The sequence below is a fragment of the Pteronotus mesoamericanus genome, unplaced genomic scaffold (genome assembly GCF_021234165.1).
Source record: "Pteronotus mesoamericanus isolate MK-2021 breed Mesoamerican mustached bat unplaced genomic scaffold, CSHL_Meso_final scaffold_31, whole genome shotgun sequence".
NCBI lineage: Eukaryota > Metazoa > Chordata > Mammalia > Chiroptera > Mormoopidae > Pteronotus > Pteronotus mesoamericanus.
The window spans coordinates 17,284,904-17,300,240 of NW_026555312.1; the positions used below are offsets into that span (position 1 = coordinate 17,284,904).

The 15,337-nt window shown below is 37.6% G+C and overlaps 1 pseudogene; it reads right to left on the minus strand.

Annotated features, from left to right (window-relative positions):
- Window positions 1–5,446: 5,446 nt before the first annotated feature.
- LOC129085778 (intraflagellar transport protein 52 homolog) lies at window positions 5,447–7,281 on the minus strand (annotated as a pseudogene).
- Between the last annotated feature and the right edge of the window lie 8,056 nt (window positions 7,282–15,337).

Consider the following 15,337-nt stretch of genomic DNA (forward strand, 5'->3'; position numbering starts at 1 on the left):
CCCTCAGCTCTGTCAGTACCCAGAAACCACTCATACCGCCAAATAAGTTAATAATTTGGCCACTTGGAAAATTATATAACCTAGGCCTGAGGACCAGATTGTGAGTCTTGAAATTCTTGCTGTGCCAGCCTTCAGGCCATGTTCCTTTTATTGTTCCTGTAATGGGAGATGGCCCGGGAGTTTTCCATTCATGTCTATTTAGGGCAATTTTGACCTTAGTCTACCATACCCTCAAAGTCAAAATTGTCTCACTATAAGTGAACATACAACCACCTGATAATAAAAATTTTCCAAGTGGTCATTTTTTTTCCTTTCTCATATCTCTTTGATTTTCAGTCTGTGATCTAGAGAAAGAGGTAGAGATATTTAACTATAAGGAGTAACAACATCTATATTTTGATGAGAAGTTGTCTGATGGGACTTCATGTCCACCCTACCTCACTCTTCCCCCACTGGGATTGGAAATAGTATGTTCCCTCTTATATAATTCCAGAAAATGGAATAATTCCTTTCTCAGAAGTGATTGGAAAGAATCCCTCTGGAGCATTCGGATAACAGAATGATGAATTTCCTTCTTGAGGCATGACCTGAGAAACAAAACTTCTCTACCAAGGAACATGTCCTCTCACATGTTGCCAATTTCAGCACAGTCTTTGTGGTATATATCTTACTATATTGTTATCCCCAGAAAAGGGCATTTTAAGATTTGAGAATATTCTAAGGCAACCATCCTTAATACAGGCTTTTGAATTGTTTAGTCTTTCTGCATTTTGGTTTTCAAAATTGTGTCCTACTTTTATTGTTGTTATCGTCTGTGTTATTTTAGTCGTCATGTTTATTTAACCTTGCCACTACCAATTATTCTGTTGTAAAAGTGTCAGCTTAAAAGTTCCAAGTCAAATATGGGACTACCATCCCTTTGAAGGCCTAAATATTTTTCGGTGGAACAGCAGAATCTCAGGTTGTTTCCTTCCAGAGTTTTCTAGGTTTAAAAATTCTGAGGGAAAACTGTAGAGTCATGCATGTTTTCACAGAATTATTGAACTTTACAATGGTTTGAAAGGAAACATGTACTCATTCTGTGTAAACTCAGCATTTTTATTAAAGATTTTGCATCTATATAAAATACAATAGAGAGATAAAGATAAGCAATGGTCTATCTCTTCAAGGGATTTCTAGCAAAGATGGCACCAATGTTTACAGTACATGGCAGTATGAGGGCAGTAAGAGAGAAAAAAATGTGAAAAAAAGACACCCTTTCACCAGAAAAAATAAATCATATGGTAAAATCTCCTTATATTATAAATGAAGAATTGAAGTCTCAAATTGATTAAGGAGCTTGAATAACAATAAGACTAGTTAGTGGCAGAGCTGGTTCTTCTACTCAAATTTATTTCTACTGTCTAACAGATGGGTTAACACAGAAATGGTCCTCATGGCCAGTTTATTGGATGATCTTTTCATCACACTATGCTAATTTATGAAAGTATAGGTTTTAAAGAGTAAGACATCTTTTAAAAAATCTTATCTAAAAATCTCAAAAAATACAAAAAAATTAATGTAAAATAAATAAATATATATTTAAAAAATGAAGGAATCGAAACTCAGAAAATATAAGTGATATATGAAGTCAGATACTATCTAATAGCTGGTTTACAATTGAGGTCTTTTTAATTCTTAGCTGTGTGTAAAAATTCTTAGCTTTCTAATTCTTAGCTCTGGCTATAGCATATTAATATACAGGAGACACTGTGCAAAGAGTATTACCACAAACCAGAAAACAGACCTTTGAAGCAAACTGTTATTTTTCAGTTTTCATTCAAGTAATAAACATATTAAGCACCTGTTATATGAAGTATTTTGTGCTTGAAACCAAGGAGGACATGGTTCTTGATTGAAGGAAATCTTCATTGTTTTATTCGCCAAATAGTTCCTGACTATGTATGATGTGCAAAACATTATGGGGACAAAACGATGCAACAAACATAGTCTTTGACCTCAAGGGCTTAAAGCAATGGTAGCCATGACAAGACATATACACAAATAATTATAATTTAGTGAGGATATAGGAAACCAAAGTGCTATAGGTATTCAGAATAAGAAGCTATATCACCATGTGGATATTGTGAGGTACTTTTTTTTAATTTCTTTTTTAAAAAAATTTTTCAAATACACTTGTCTCCATTTACCCGCCACCACTTTCCCCTGCCCCACCAACCCCCACCTCCTCCCCTCAATCCTTTCCCACCTTGGCTTCATCCATGTGTCCTTCATACCTGTTCCCTGATCTGATCCTTCCCCTTCCCCTCCCTGCTACCCCCCTTCTTCACTCCAATCCCTGTCAGTTTCTTCTTTCTTTCAATGTTGCTGGTCATATTTTCCTTTCCTGCTTGCTTTGCTGATTAGGTTCCACTTATAAGTGAGATCATATGGTATTTGTCTTTCACTGCCTGGCTTATTTCACTTAGCATAATGCTCTCCAGTTCCATCCATGCTCTTACAAAAGGTAGTAGCTCTTTCTTTCTTTCTGCTGCATAGTATTCCATTGTGTAATGTACCATTGTTTTTTGATCCACTCATTTACTGATGGGCACTTAGGTTGCTTCCAGTGCTTGGCTATTGTCAATTGTGCAGCTATGAACATTGGGGTGCATACGTTCTTTTGAATTGGTGTTTTTGAATTCTTAGGGTATAATCCTAGCAGTGAAATTGCTGGGCAAAAAGGCAGTTCGTTCCATTTTTACCTTTTTGAGGAAATTCCACACTGTTCTCCACAGTGGCTGCACCAGTCTGCATTCCCACCAACAGTGTACTAGGGTTCCCTTTTCTGCACAACCTCACCAGCACCCGTTGTTTGTTGGTTTACTTATGATGGCCATTCTGACTGGTGTGAAGTGGTACCTCATTGTGGTTTTAATCTGCATTTCTCTGATGGCTAGTGATGATGAGCATCCTCTCATATGTCTCTGGGCCCTGTGTACGTCCTCCTTGCGTCTGTTTAGGTCCTTTGCCCCATGATCAAGTGGGATTCATCCCAGGGATGCAAGGATGGTCCAATATTTGCAAATCAATAAACGTGAGGTACTTTTGAAAGAGTGGTTGAGGTTGACTTTGAAAGATGGTGGGTTTTCAACAGAGATAAATGAGGACCAAGGAGACATCTATTTAATGTTATAGAACAAGCGAAGGCCTAGAAGTAGGGATACTTTAGTCATCTTTTGGTCAAAGGATGGTGCAGTTTATGTGGAATATGGGTTACGTTTTAGGAGCAATAGGCAACAAATATGGGAAGGTAGATAGGAAACTGGTGATGCACAACCTTGACTACTTGCACAAAGGTTTCCTAGTTTATTCTGCAGATCAGGGTTCTCAGGTGTTAGCATGCTTCAGAATCACCTGGAGGGCTTGTTCAAACATAGATTACCAGGCTTCACCTTCAGAGTGTCAGATTCACAGGTCTGAGGTGGGGCCTGAGAACTGTAATTCTATAAGTTCTCGGGTAGCACGGATGCTGCTGGTCTGAGGACTGCACCTGAGAAGCCCTGAAGGAGAAAAAGTGGTGTTGTTGGAGGCTTCTCCTCAGGGCCATTGGAAGTTTTGTAGCAGGAGCTATAATGGATTAGAGGAAGGAGACACTGGATTAGGGAAAAAAGATCTAGTTTCAGTGTGAGCAAAGGAGACCTAAGCTAAGGTGGTGGGAACTAACATGAGAAGGACAAAATAGACATGAGGTAGGTCCTGAGGGTAAAATTCACCCAAAGAAACTGATAAAATGATGTACTACCATGGGACAGTATTTCCAGTGCCTGTCTGTCTCTGTCTCTCTCTCTCCCCGCTTCCTCCTTTTCCTTCTCTCTCATACTTATTGGTTTAATTATTGTACAAATCCTCTAGCTGAATTACCTTATAGAAGGCTGCTGCATGCCTTTGGGCTTTAGTTTTCTGAACTTTAAATTGAGAAAGTTGGACAAAATTCATGGTTTCCATCCATTTTATTTTTTAAAGAAACAATAAGTTTGGACTGTTTTATTTGAATTGGGCCTGGCCTTGATGCATCTCCATAGAAATCAAGGGGCTTCTGGGAGCAGAGTTTAGAAACCACTGCAATCTCTGTCTTTTCCATCCTAAAATAAACTTATTTCTGAATTATAATTACAAATTAATAAAATTTTCATGCACACACACAAAAAGACATAAGCTTAGTAGCAGCCAGCAATTATGGTTGCTGAGACAAAGCTTCAGAAAAAGCATAACCAGTTTGTTAATTATAAAAATAAATGGATTTCAACATAGCTTAAAATAGATATTGCTTTGGTGTTATTTATATGTATGAAGAGCTAGAAAGAAAGGGAGAAAAGTGCAGATCAGAGCCACACTGAGAGTTAATTCTCAAAAGGTTAAGCAACTGATCATCTGCTCATCTATCCTCAGAGAATTAAGCTAAACTAGGTTTTATATTTTTAAATGGAGATTTTAGTTATATTTTAAACTTACTCTGGAAATAGGTCCTGGAAATAGCATTCTGGATTTAAATACCTTGAATAAGGAGATGAGCCTCTTATGATGATATTCTTTTATGTTTTGATTAGCAATTAAACATATATCATTTTTTACTAGTACCTAGTTCTTCGCTTTTATTTTATCATTATTACTGATATAATCTAGATTTGTTTTCTAGTAAAACACTCAAAAATTAATCTAATGTGTTTCTGTGTTTATGATTAATAGAAAGCACCCCTTCTCCTGGGAATTGACAACAGTAATAAAATTGAATGCCCAGGAAAAAAATTACCAAGCATAATTTAATTGCCTCTAACACTAAAGCTGGTTTTGAGTGCCAATAGTTTCTTTTAGAACTACAGCTCTTTTTGTGATGAAAAAAGTACTTTAGCAATAACAAGTTTCAACAGAAGCAGTAGATGCGTGGGAGGAAATTGAAAACAGGGACAGGCATAACATTTTATTGTAGGTGGATTTTTCCCTATCCCACAAGATGTCAGTTCTGTATGAACTTAATCATGGCACATTACCTTTTCTTTGGAGATTTTCATATCTTTTAAAACCCACCTGGTTGCTAATGTCAATTCCCTTTTTAAAAAAAGAACAATTGTTCAGAGTTTGTGATGCTTATTTGAAAATGTTCAAATATGCTGGGTTCAAATGGGGCCAACTGAAACTTGGTCCTAAACTTTGGCCAGAGAGATCGTCTCAGACAAATTTGGCTCACCTTTCTTCACAGACTTCCCGGAAATACAGAATTATTATCCTTTTCAAAATAACTTAGGGATGACAACAAATTTTAGACAAGAAACAAGCTTAAGGGAACAATTTTTCTCTCTTTTTTAAGAGAAATAGGAGTACAGATTCAATCAGGTTTAATTGAGAAAAACGGAACATATCTTACATAAGGATCTTCTAAGTTAAAGAGGTTATAGGTATCTGGGCACTATAGAAGGTACACAAACCTTCCACATCTCATTGAAGAAAGAGTAGACAGACAATTTCGCAAAAGGCATTGGGGAACAACTGAAAAACACTTTGCAACAAGATGATCAGGAAGTAGGAAATGCTTCACGAGGCACAGTCCTTGGAAATTGTTCTGGAATGCAGTTTCACTTGTATTAACATCATGTTCCTGGTTCAAATTCTTGAACTCCAGAGCTCAAGGTATGTTTGGCATCTTGGTGGTCCTTTGGTAGTTTATTGGTTACTCCAAGAATGCCACACCACTTCCTGAGGTTGAGTTCCAGGTCTTGTATAGTACACTTACAGGTGATCTGAGCAAGCTGCTCCATCTGAGAGGAGAATATCTCATCTAAGTCACACAGTTCCAGCAGAGGTGGTGGCAATTCCCTGCAACTAAGAGGGAAAACTGCTGGCTGAAGGGCTGGCAGCAGCATCTCAAACTGAGGTTGGATGAGCTGGAGAAGTTCATGTTTCATGTTTAGCTCTTCATGAGCCTTGATGACCTTGGGGAGGGAGATGGTATCCAGCTGGTGAATGGGTAAATCAAAGAGGGTGGTAAAGTCCTGTGAGTTCTTGTTGCCCTTCTGAGACACAATCAAAGCTACTCTGACAAGGTGGCCCAGTCGGGCAGCATCATGTAGTCAGAAATCTCTGGGTCCTCAGCATAATCTGGTTTAGGTAGATGTCTTCTGTTGCGAGCCACTGGAAAACAACATCTATTATTTTGCTGTTTTCTTCTTTTCCAAATATTGGTCACTCGACATGTGGCACAAGCCAAGCACTGCCAGCTTCCTGCCTTGGTTCTTTGTGTGGTAGAAACCCAGAATGTATCTGATTAATGGGAGCAGACAGAGCCTGTGGAAAGAATAGCTACTGCTGGTTTCATGACACTCCATGTGGCACAAAAAGGATACACAAAGATGAGACCCTGGGCATTGTCTGCACTGCTCTCTTCGTCGATGACCCCAGGCATGCCCTTCCCCATGGCTCGGCTCATTTCCTTACATAAGACTACATTGGAAACTAGAGCTTCTTTAAGATGGAAATACATGTTTCTAACTACAGCATCATAATTAACTATGATTCCATATTCTTCTAGGAGAATGTTAATACTGGTGCCAAATCTGGGTTCCCCACCCTCTCCTAGCATCACAATAATATCTCCTCAGGACCTCAAACTTAGCTGCAGTGCGTTTTCCCCTTGGCCCAGCTGTAATCCACAGTTTCAGCCCAATTAACTTCTCAGATGTGATTTCATCTTTTATCCTCTGAATCTTTCAGTTGCTCTGGAGTCTCCTCTGCATGGATTTATAACCATTTTTTTGTAGTAAATACTTTCTTCCTATACGTGTTGAAAAGAATGGTGCTCCACCTTACAGCTGTCAGTCTGTTCCATGTTTCTATGCCTCTGGTTCTATTTTGCTCCGTTGTTCATTTTGTTCATTAGAGTCCACTTATAAGTGAGATCATATGGGATTTGTCTTTCATTGACTGGCTTATTTCACTTAGCATAATAGTCTCCAGTTCCAGCCTCGCTGCCACAAAAGGTAAGAAAAGGAGGGGGGAAGTGGGCACTGGATGAAAGAAAGTAAAGGGATTCCCACAGTTAAAGAACATATATGAATGACCCATGGGCATGGACAATGGTGTGGGGATTGACTGTGGGAGTGGGGAGCAGGCTTGGTGGAGGGGGGCAAAGGGGAAAAATTGGGACAACTATAATAGCATAAACAATAAGATATATTCAAATATTTTTGAAAAGAAAAGAATGGTGCTCTGAAGCTCTTTCTCCATGGTAACCTGAGGCCCAGTGATCACCACCCTCAACTGATGTCTTCTAGCCTCCTGCAGCCAGACATCCAAGGCAGCTTAGGAAAGACAGAGGCTGAGAGGTACACTGGAAAGGTGTGAATTGGGGCTAAGCAATTCTTTTCTTAATCTATTAATGTTGCAGAAAAGAAATTGAGTTTTGAGTAAATTGCAGGCTTTACTTACAGTCACAGAACTATTTATTACAAAGGTAGGACACTATCATGCTGAATAGTATTGTTTTCAAGTGCCCACATACTGTGCTGAGAGATTGGGTTTTGCAGTGTGTCCTGTTAATGTGCACTCTTGCTGGTAAAGCACAGATAACCAACACAAGAGTGGGAAGGAAGTAGTTGTGCATAGTCTGTGTTGTTTTACATCTTCCCTTTCTTTGCCTTAAATTTTTTTTCATTAGATGTGTATGTGTACCCATGAGATGGAATTAAAAACTTTTACTGACAGGAAGACTGATGAGTTAAAGATTATTTGGAAGTAGACTTATATCAGATAATGTGAATCATCTGCCTCCTTTTCCATGGGCCACACTTTACCTCTATAAGTAGAAATCATAAAGGTGTTGAATATTAATTGTACCTTTCAGTTAATCCTTGAAGCTTGACTATCTACCTTACATAGTCTAGAATTAGATTATTTAAAATTGATACAATTAAGATACAGTAAAATTTTTAATCTGTATTCTTTTTGATGTGTTTCTATATCATTAACATTTTATTATAAATATTTTCAAACATAGAGAAAAATTGAAATACATATACAGTGAGCCCCCATATTCTATTACTTAGACTAAGGGTTAACTGAGATTTATGAAACTACAGATTTTGTCTTTTATCAAATATGAAAATATTTCAGCCATTATTTACTTATATTATTTTTAAGGGTCCTCATTTTCTCTTTTCTCTTGTTATTGGACTGCAAAAATTCTGTACTAGACCTCTTGATATTGCCCCCATGTGTTCCTGAGGCACTATTATTTTTAATCCTATTTTCTCTTTCTTCTTAAGCTTGGATAATTTTTATTTCTTTGTCTTAAAGATCAAAAACTCTTCTGTAATTTCCAATATGCTGTTAAGCTCACCATTGAATTTTTTATTTCCAATTTTGTTTCTAGTTCTAAAGTCTCCATTTGTTTTTTTTCTAGTTTCAACTTCTCTTCTATTTACTAATTTTTCCTTCATTATGAAGACTCATATACTTTAGTATAGTTGAAATAGGTACTTTAAATTCCTTGCCTGCTAATTCCAATATCTGAATCATTTGGGGGTCACCAGTCTCCAATGATTGCCTTTTCTCAAGTTAGGTAATAGTTTCATTGTATTTTATTGAATAGTTTTGGATTATATTCTGAACAAATGATATGTTATAGACACTTAAGATTCTGTAATGTTTCTGCAAGAAAAGCAATTTTTAGTGTTAGGGAACTTGACTCAAACTGCAAACTCTGTGTGGAAGCTGAAATTTCAGTTCAGTACTTTTATCCTTAGCTGGACTGTTTGAAGTCTGCAACATGACTGTGTCATTTAGGAGCTAACAAAAGGTTTAGATAAAGTGTATTCATAGGATTTGAAGTTTGGTCTCTCTTTTTTCTGGAATTATCTCGTTCCTTAGTTCCCAACTGCAGTGGTCAACCACACCTCTGCCATCTTGTTCTGCAAGCTAAGAACATGGAGTGTTTATATCTGAGTTTTAGCTGCTTTGCATGGAGTAGACTATGGTTTGTTCTCAGGTGAAAAGTCATACAAATGAGAAATTTATTTTGTTTTCATTGTGCAAGTGTCATCCACCTCCCAGTATCTGTCTGATTTAGTCCTGATCTATCTAATGCCTTTAGGCAGTTAGTTTTTTTACATTTTGTCCAGAGTTTATAGTTATTATCTGAGATGGAATGGTCTGGCAGGAGAGACTTGGTTATTACTAGAAGTGGAACCCTATCAGTCATTCAGTTTTGACATTTGTATACATGCACCCTTTTAAACTCCTTCAAAACAAAGTGTAAATCATGTCCACCTGCATAGATAACTTCTTTATGCTCCATTACAGTTCAGTTTTTCTCTCAGTCATTGTCTGATTTATATGACCATTGATTAGTTTTGTCTGAATTTGGATTTCATATAAATGGAGTCATATTAAATGCCATTTGTACCTGGCTTCTGTCCTTCAGTATAATGCTTTTGAGATTTGCCCAGGTTGTTGTGTGTGACAATTCTTTCCCGTTTATTACTGAATACTCTTCTAGTATATGAATCTACCACAATTTATGTATCCATATTCCTGTTAAAGGACACTTGGGCTGTTTTCAGTATTTGATTATTATGAATAAATCTGTGTTATGACTGTTCTTGTACAAGTCAGTCTTTCTGTGTTATGACTGTTCTTGTACAAATCAGTCTTTTCTTTTTAATCATGTTATCATTTCTCTTATGTAAATAGGTAGGAGGAAAATGGTGGCAAGTCGAACAGTTCTCCAGACTAGCTGACCATTTCACACTCCCATCAGCAGTATATGACTGTTCCAGATCCACTGCATCCTTGCTAACACCTGGTATGGTCAGAGTTTTTAACATTCTAGTGAGTGTAAAGTGGTAATTTATCGGTCATATTCCTGATGAATAATGATGTTGAAAACTTTTTCATGTGCTTATGTCTACTTGTATATATTCTTGTGAAATGTATATATTCTTGTATATATTCTGTTGAACCCCTTGCCAATATTCATTGCATTTTGTAAATTAGTAATTTGTAGTAATTCTTTATATATTCTGGATATATGTCTTTGGCCAGATACATATTATAAACATTTTTCTCTCAGTCTACTTATTTTCTTAATGGAGTCTTTTGATAATAAGACATTTATAATTTCGATAAAGTACAATTTATCAATTTTTTTCATTTATGATAGTGCTTTTTCTGTCCTGTTTAAGAAATCTTTGCAAGATTGATTTCACTCATACCACAGAGAATATCGATAGGTTTCTGAATAATTTTCCCTTCCTTGAGCTTTGAGACTTTGTATGTTATCTTTTTTATTCAGTGAAAAATATTTTTTTAAGGTAAAAATGGATATTTTTTGCAGATGTTTAAAGCTTTGGGTAGGACACTGTATAAACATTAAATAATGTTACAGACTTGCATGAAAAACTACTTAATAGATGTTTATAAAAGTAAATCAACATATACTTCCAGTAGCAAACTTTGTCCAGTAGATTTAAGATCTCTGACTTACTGCTGCAAATCTCCATGGAGATGTATTTAAAGTCCAGGAGCACTGATCTGTGTAGCTGTTGGGCTGAGGCACATAAGGCTTAGCACTGAATGTCACAGATGCATCGATTCTGCCAAAACATATGGAGAGGCACCTCACTTCAGCTCTTGCTTAAAAGATGACAACGTGTTGGGAAACGCCCTGTCTGCTTTCAGGGATTGTAGCTGCACAGACAGGCAAGAGGGCCCCAAGGCTGGAAATAATCAAGGAAGCCTTGGGAAAACAGTCCACTGAAGAGAGGAAGACTGTCCCCTTGGCAGGGGTGCAGTCCCTACCTCCCTCACATCACCCGGCTTGGCCCTGCGATGGCTGGTAGTCAATGATGGGTAGGATTCCTCAAGAGGAGGAACAACCTAAGCCAGACACAGCCAATATGGGCAGCCCTTGGGCCCCTGCAGTCCCTACCTCCCTCACATCACCCGGCTTGGCCCTGCGATGGCTGGTAGTCAATGATGGGTAGGATTCCTCAAGAGGAGGAACAACCTAAGCCAGACACAGCCAATATGGGCAGCAAGTCAAGGACTTGGAAGACACGGAGAAAGGGCAAAAAGGCCCACACCACCTGGCTTTGCTATGGCTGGAGTCCTCATTCTATCTCAAAGAATTCTCTTTATCTCTTAGCGGCTCTGTCATGCCTGCTGGCTCAGGCTTGAAACAATACCAAAGGCAGGTACAGCCCTAAACTGGATCAGGCAGTTCCCGGGCGGGGGAGACAATCAGGTCTAGAAGTAAGTTCTTTGAAGCATGCTTTGTTCTTCCCTCAAAAGCTATGATACTGGGAAGGAGATTTACATTATTCATAGACCCTGACCTGAGGCAGATCTCTTGTGTTTCCTCAATTGTTATCCATAATCTCTATTTGTTTTCTGTAAACATAGCCTTTTGACATTGATTGATGAGCTTTGCTGTATACTCCTGTACATATGTTTCTCAATAAAAATCTTTGGACATGGAGGCTCAAGGCCTTCTCCACCAGAGGGAAGAGCCTTGTTCTTTCTTCTGGCAAACAGAGAAGTGTTTGCGATGACTCGTGTTTATTCCCCCCATCCGTGACAACCCCACGACAGGACAGGCTCTGTGGGATTCAAAGCCCCAGTCCCTCTTCAGCTGGCTCCAGACAGTAACCCTCAGATCAGGAGCGCCTCGTGCAGTGCTCCCCACGACAACCACATTTTTGCCTCAATGACAATAATGTCAAGATAAAAAAAACAAAAAAAAACCATTTAACTGCATATTTCTGCTGAATGATTGGTCTCCTAACTCCATAAAGTAGCAAAACAACTTCCAAGTAAAAGTACTATGAAATACTTTTAGATTGAATGACAGATGAAATTCTGAACATGCCAACTTGGCACATGCACAATGGGTGATGAAAATTGGTATTTGCTAGGGCTGCACTGGAGTTCACAAGGCTGATTGTAAGCATGATTACTGCAGAATGACAGTTCTCCCTTGAATCTTACCTTTTACAGTGCCTAGCCTAGAAGGACCTTTTGGAAATGTACCTGAGATGTGATAGATTACAGTAGAGCAGTTCTGGACTAGGACAATGTATAATATCACAAAGTCTCTGTCATCTGGTTTCCCTGTGTCATCGTTCGGGCCTTAAATAAACTTTCTGCCAGAGAGATAGTTTATTTATTCTAAATCCCAGCCCTTTTCTGCTTGTGTACTCAACAAAATCTTCTTCCACTCTGTTTTCTGTAGCTCAACACCTATAATGCTCTCAATAATGGTTAAAGATGTATTCTAGGTACTTTTGTATATTATCTCTAGTTTTTTACATACTAATATTAGATATAGATTATTTTTTAATTAATTAATTTATTTTTCCAAATACATTTGTCTCTGCCTTCCCCCGACCATTTTCCCCTGCCCCCCTCCCCCCGCTCCCTCCCTCTCCCTCCCTCAATCCTTCCCCACTTTGGCTTTGTCCATGAGTCCTTGCTGTATGTTCCTTGACCTTGCCCCTTCCCTTCCTTTTCCCCCACCCACCCCTCCCTCCTTCCCTCAATTGTCTCTGTTGGTTTCTTTTTCTTTCAGTGTTGCTGGTCTTATTTTCCTTGCATCTTTGTATTGTTGGTTAGGTTCTGCTTATAGGTGAGATCATATGGTATTTGTCTTTCACCCCCTGGCTTATTTTGCTTAGCACAATGCTCTCTAGTTCCATCCATGCTGTCACAAATATAGATTCTTATACCCATTTTACAATTAACAAGTTCAGATTCATTAAGAAATTTCCAAAGCCACCTCACTGGGAAGTGGCTTTTTGGGGATTCAGTTTGTCTATGAGCAAAGGCTGCAACGTTTCCCTACTGTACACCACACTGCTTCCCTGGTTCAAGGGCACCATAAAATTTACTGCAATGGAAGGAAATTCCAGAGTTTAAACTATTGTCGAGGTAAGTCACATATGTTGTCTTTATATTACCTTGATACACTGCAAACAGCTTCATATATATTTCCTGTTTTTTCTATGGTACACCTTGACTTATAGGTTTATACTTTTTCTGGCCCATCCTATTGCTCCTTGCCACAGCGGGTGTTCAGTTATGTCACTAAATCACTTTTGGTGGGATGGAATAAAGTTACTTCTAGTTGTTTTATGCAGCTTTGGACTGAAAAGATTGGACAAATGGCTGTATTTTCTTTGTTTAGCCTATCTTTGGTTGAGCCTGTAGGAAGAGAAATTTAAAAAACAGAACACAATAAAACACAGAAATGGTTAGAAAGGACAAGAAAATCAGCTAATTTGGTTTGTTTTCTCAAGTTGATTATTTGAGGCTAGCAGTCTACAGATAAAGAATTTTAATGATCAAAACCTAGAAATATGTGTTGTGCTTTTTTGAGTCCGTCTCATTAAAAATAAGATTGCTGAAGGTACAAAGAGAAAGTTTTTGTTGTTTAAAATAGCATACAATATTGATGATATTTTTAAAGTTGCTCAAAATTACCATTTAACTCAGAGAATTTTATGTCTGGATACCAGAAGATATGGTGGTGTTTTTGCTTCATTTTTTATTTCTTTTTTACAGATAAAGCACAACAACACACACTGTCCACATGGCCTTTCATTATGCTGTATTTCAGGAAATTAGCTAAAGTTCTTGGAATGTGCAATCTCTCCCTGCTCAAGGTTTTTGTTTTTCAACTTTAGAGAAAGGATTGTTCTTAACATTCTACCAAGGGCACATCAACAGAGTCACTATCACAACTGATACAATACTTTCTGTTACATTGATAGAAGAGTGTTCAAAAGGATTCTCAGCCTTCTTTATGTAGTCCGGTAGGTGTTGATAGATATTTTTCAAACAAGAAATAGACATTTTATTATCCTCAGGCTTATTCTGAATGCTAGCAATTGGTAACTCAAGTTCTGTACTGGAAAAGTATATTTCCAGATCACTTGCTCACAAAGAGCTTTTTTTTGCCTAACTAATATTTAAATCAAAAATTGTGGTCTGTGCCCTTCAGCAGCATTTACACAAAACTTGTGTTCTTGGCTTCAGCACCTCTGTTATATATATATATATATATATATATATATATATATATATATATATATATCCCCACATATACATGTGATTTGCATTATCATTTATCAGTGAAGGGTTTTTCTTCAGTAACATAGGTATAATGAGCTATCTTTGTTAAAAGTGTCCTTGAGTACATAGCAACACCACAGAGCCAGTACGGTCTGAATAAATTCTTCACTCAAAATTCACATTTCCTTTAAGTAGCCAAACATTTAATAATAATAAAAAAATAGCCTCGCTTTTTCTAGAGACTAAGTCTGATAAGTGAGATCATTTAAATGAAAATATTCAGAATTATAAAAGTAAAGATAAATTTTATGTTTTTTCTATTCATAGTTCCTCTGTGTTATGCTGCTGTATTTTAGGCTTCTAGCCACGTAGGAAATGAATAACAAAGATTAGTAACCAGTTGGGATACTTGATGAGTAGGAATAAAATTTACAACTTTAGGTTTTTTTAATAATTTCTTCTTCAATTAAATTTATTGGGGTGACATTAGTTAATAAGATGATACAGGTTTTAAGTGCACATTTCTATGATACATCATCCGTATACTGCACTGTGTGTCCACCACCCAAAGTCCCATCATCTTCCGTCACCATGTATTCGACCCATCACACTTTACTACCTCCTACTCTAGTTCCCTCTTGTAATGCCATGCTGTTGTCTGTGTCTATGAGTTTTTGTTTTTCTTATTTGTTCACTTGTTACTTTCAGTTTTATATCCCACATATGAGTTCTTAACCTTTTCTAACTGAATTATTTAGCTTAACATGATATTCTCACAGTCTACATATGCTGTCACAAATAGCAGTATTTCATCTTTTCTTATGACTGATCAGTATTCCACTATATGTATGTACCACATCTTCCTTAAGATCCGCCTGTTCCCCTTCTGGGTATCTACCCTAAAATTTGAAAACATTTATTAACCAAGATACATGTACCCCTATGTTCATTGCAGCATTATTCATGGTGGCCAAGACATGAAAACGACCCAAGTGTCCTTTGATGGATGATTTGGATAAAGTAGACGAATGTGGGTTTTTAAATAAGCCAATGGTTGCTCCGCTCTCAGGAGAGTGATTCTGTGGCATGTGTTTCTTGCAGAAAAGAAAGAACAGAGATAAATGCGTGAGTAGCTGTATCCATGCATAAGGGAGACTGAGAATTAGTAAAAAATGTGAGAGATCAGTAAGGCAGAAATGGACAGATGAGAAGGGAGAGAGAAGTTAGAGCAAATATA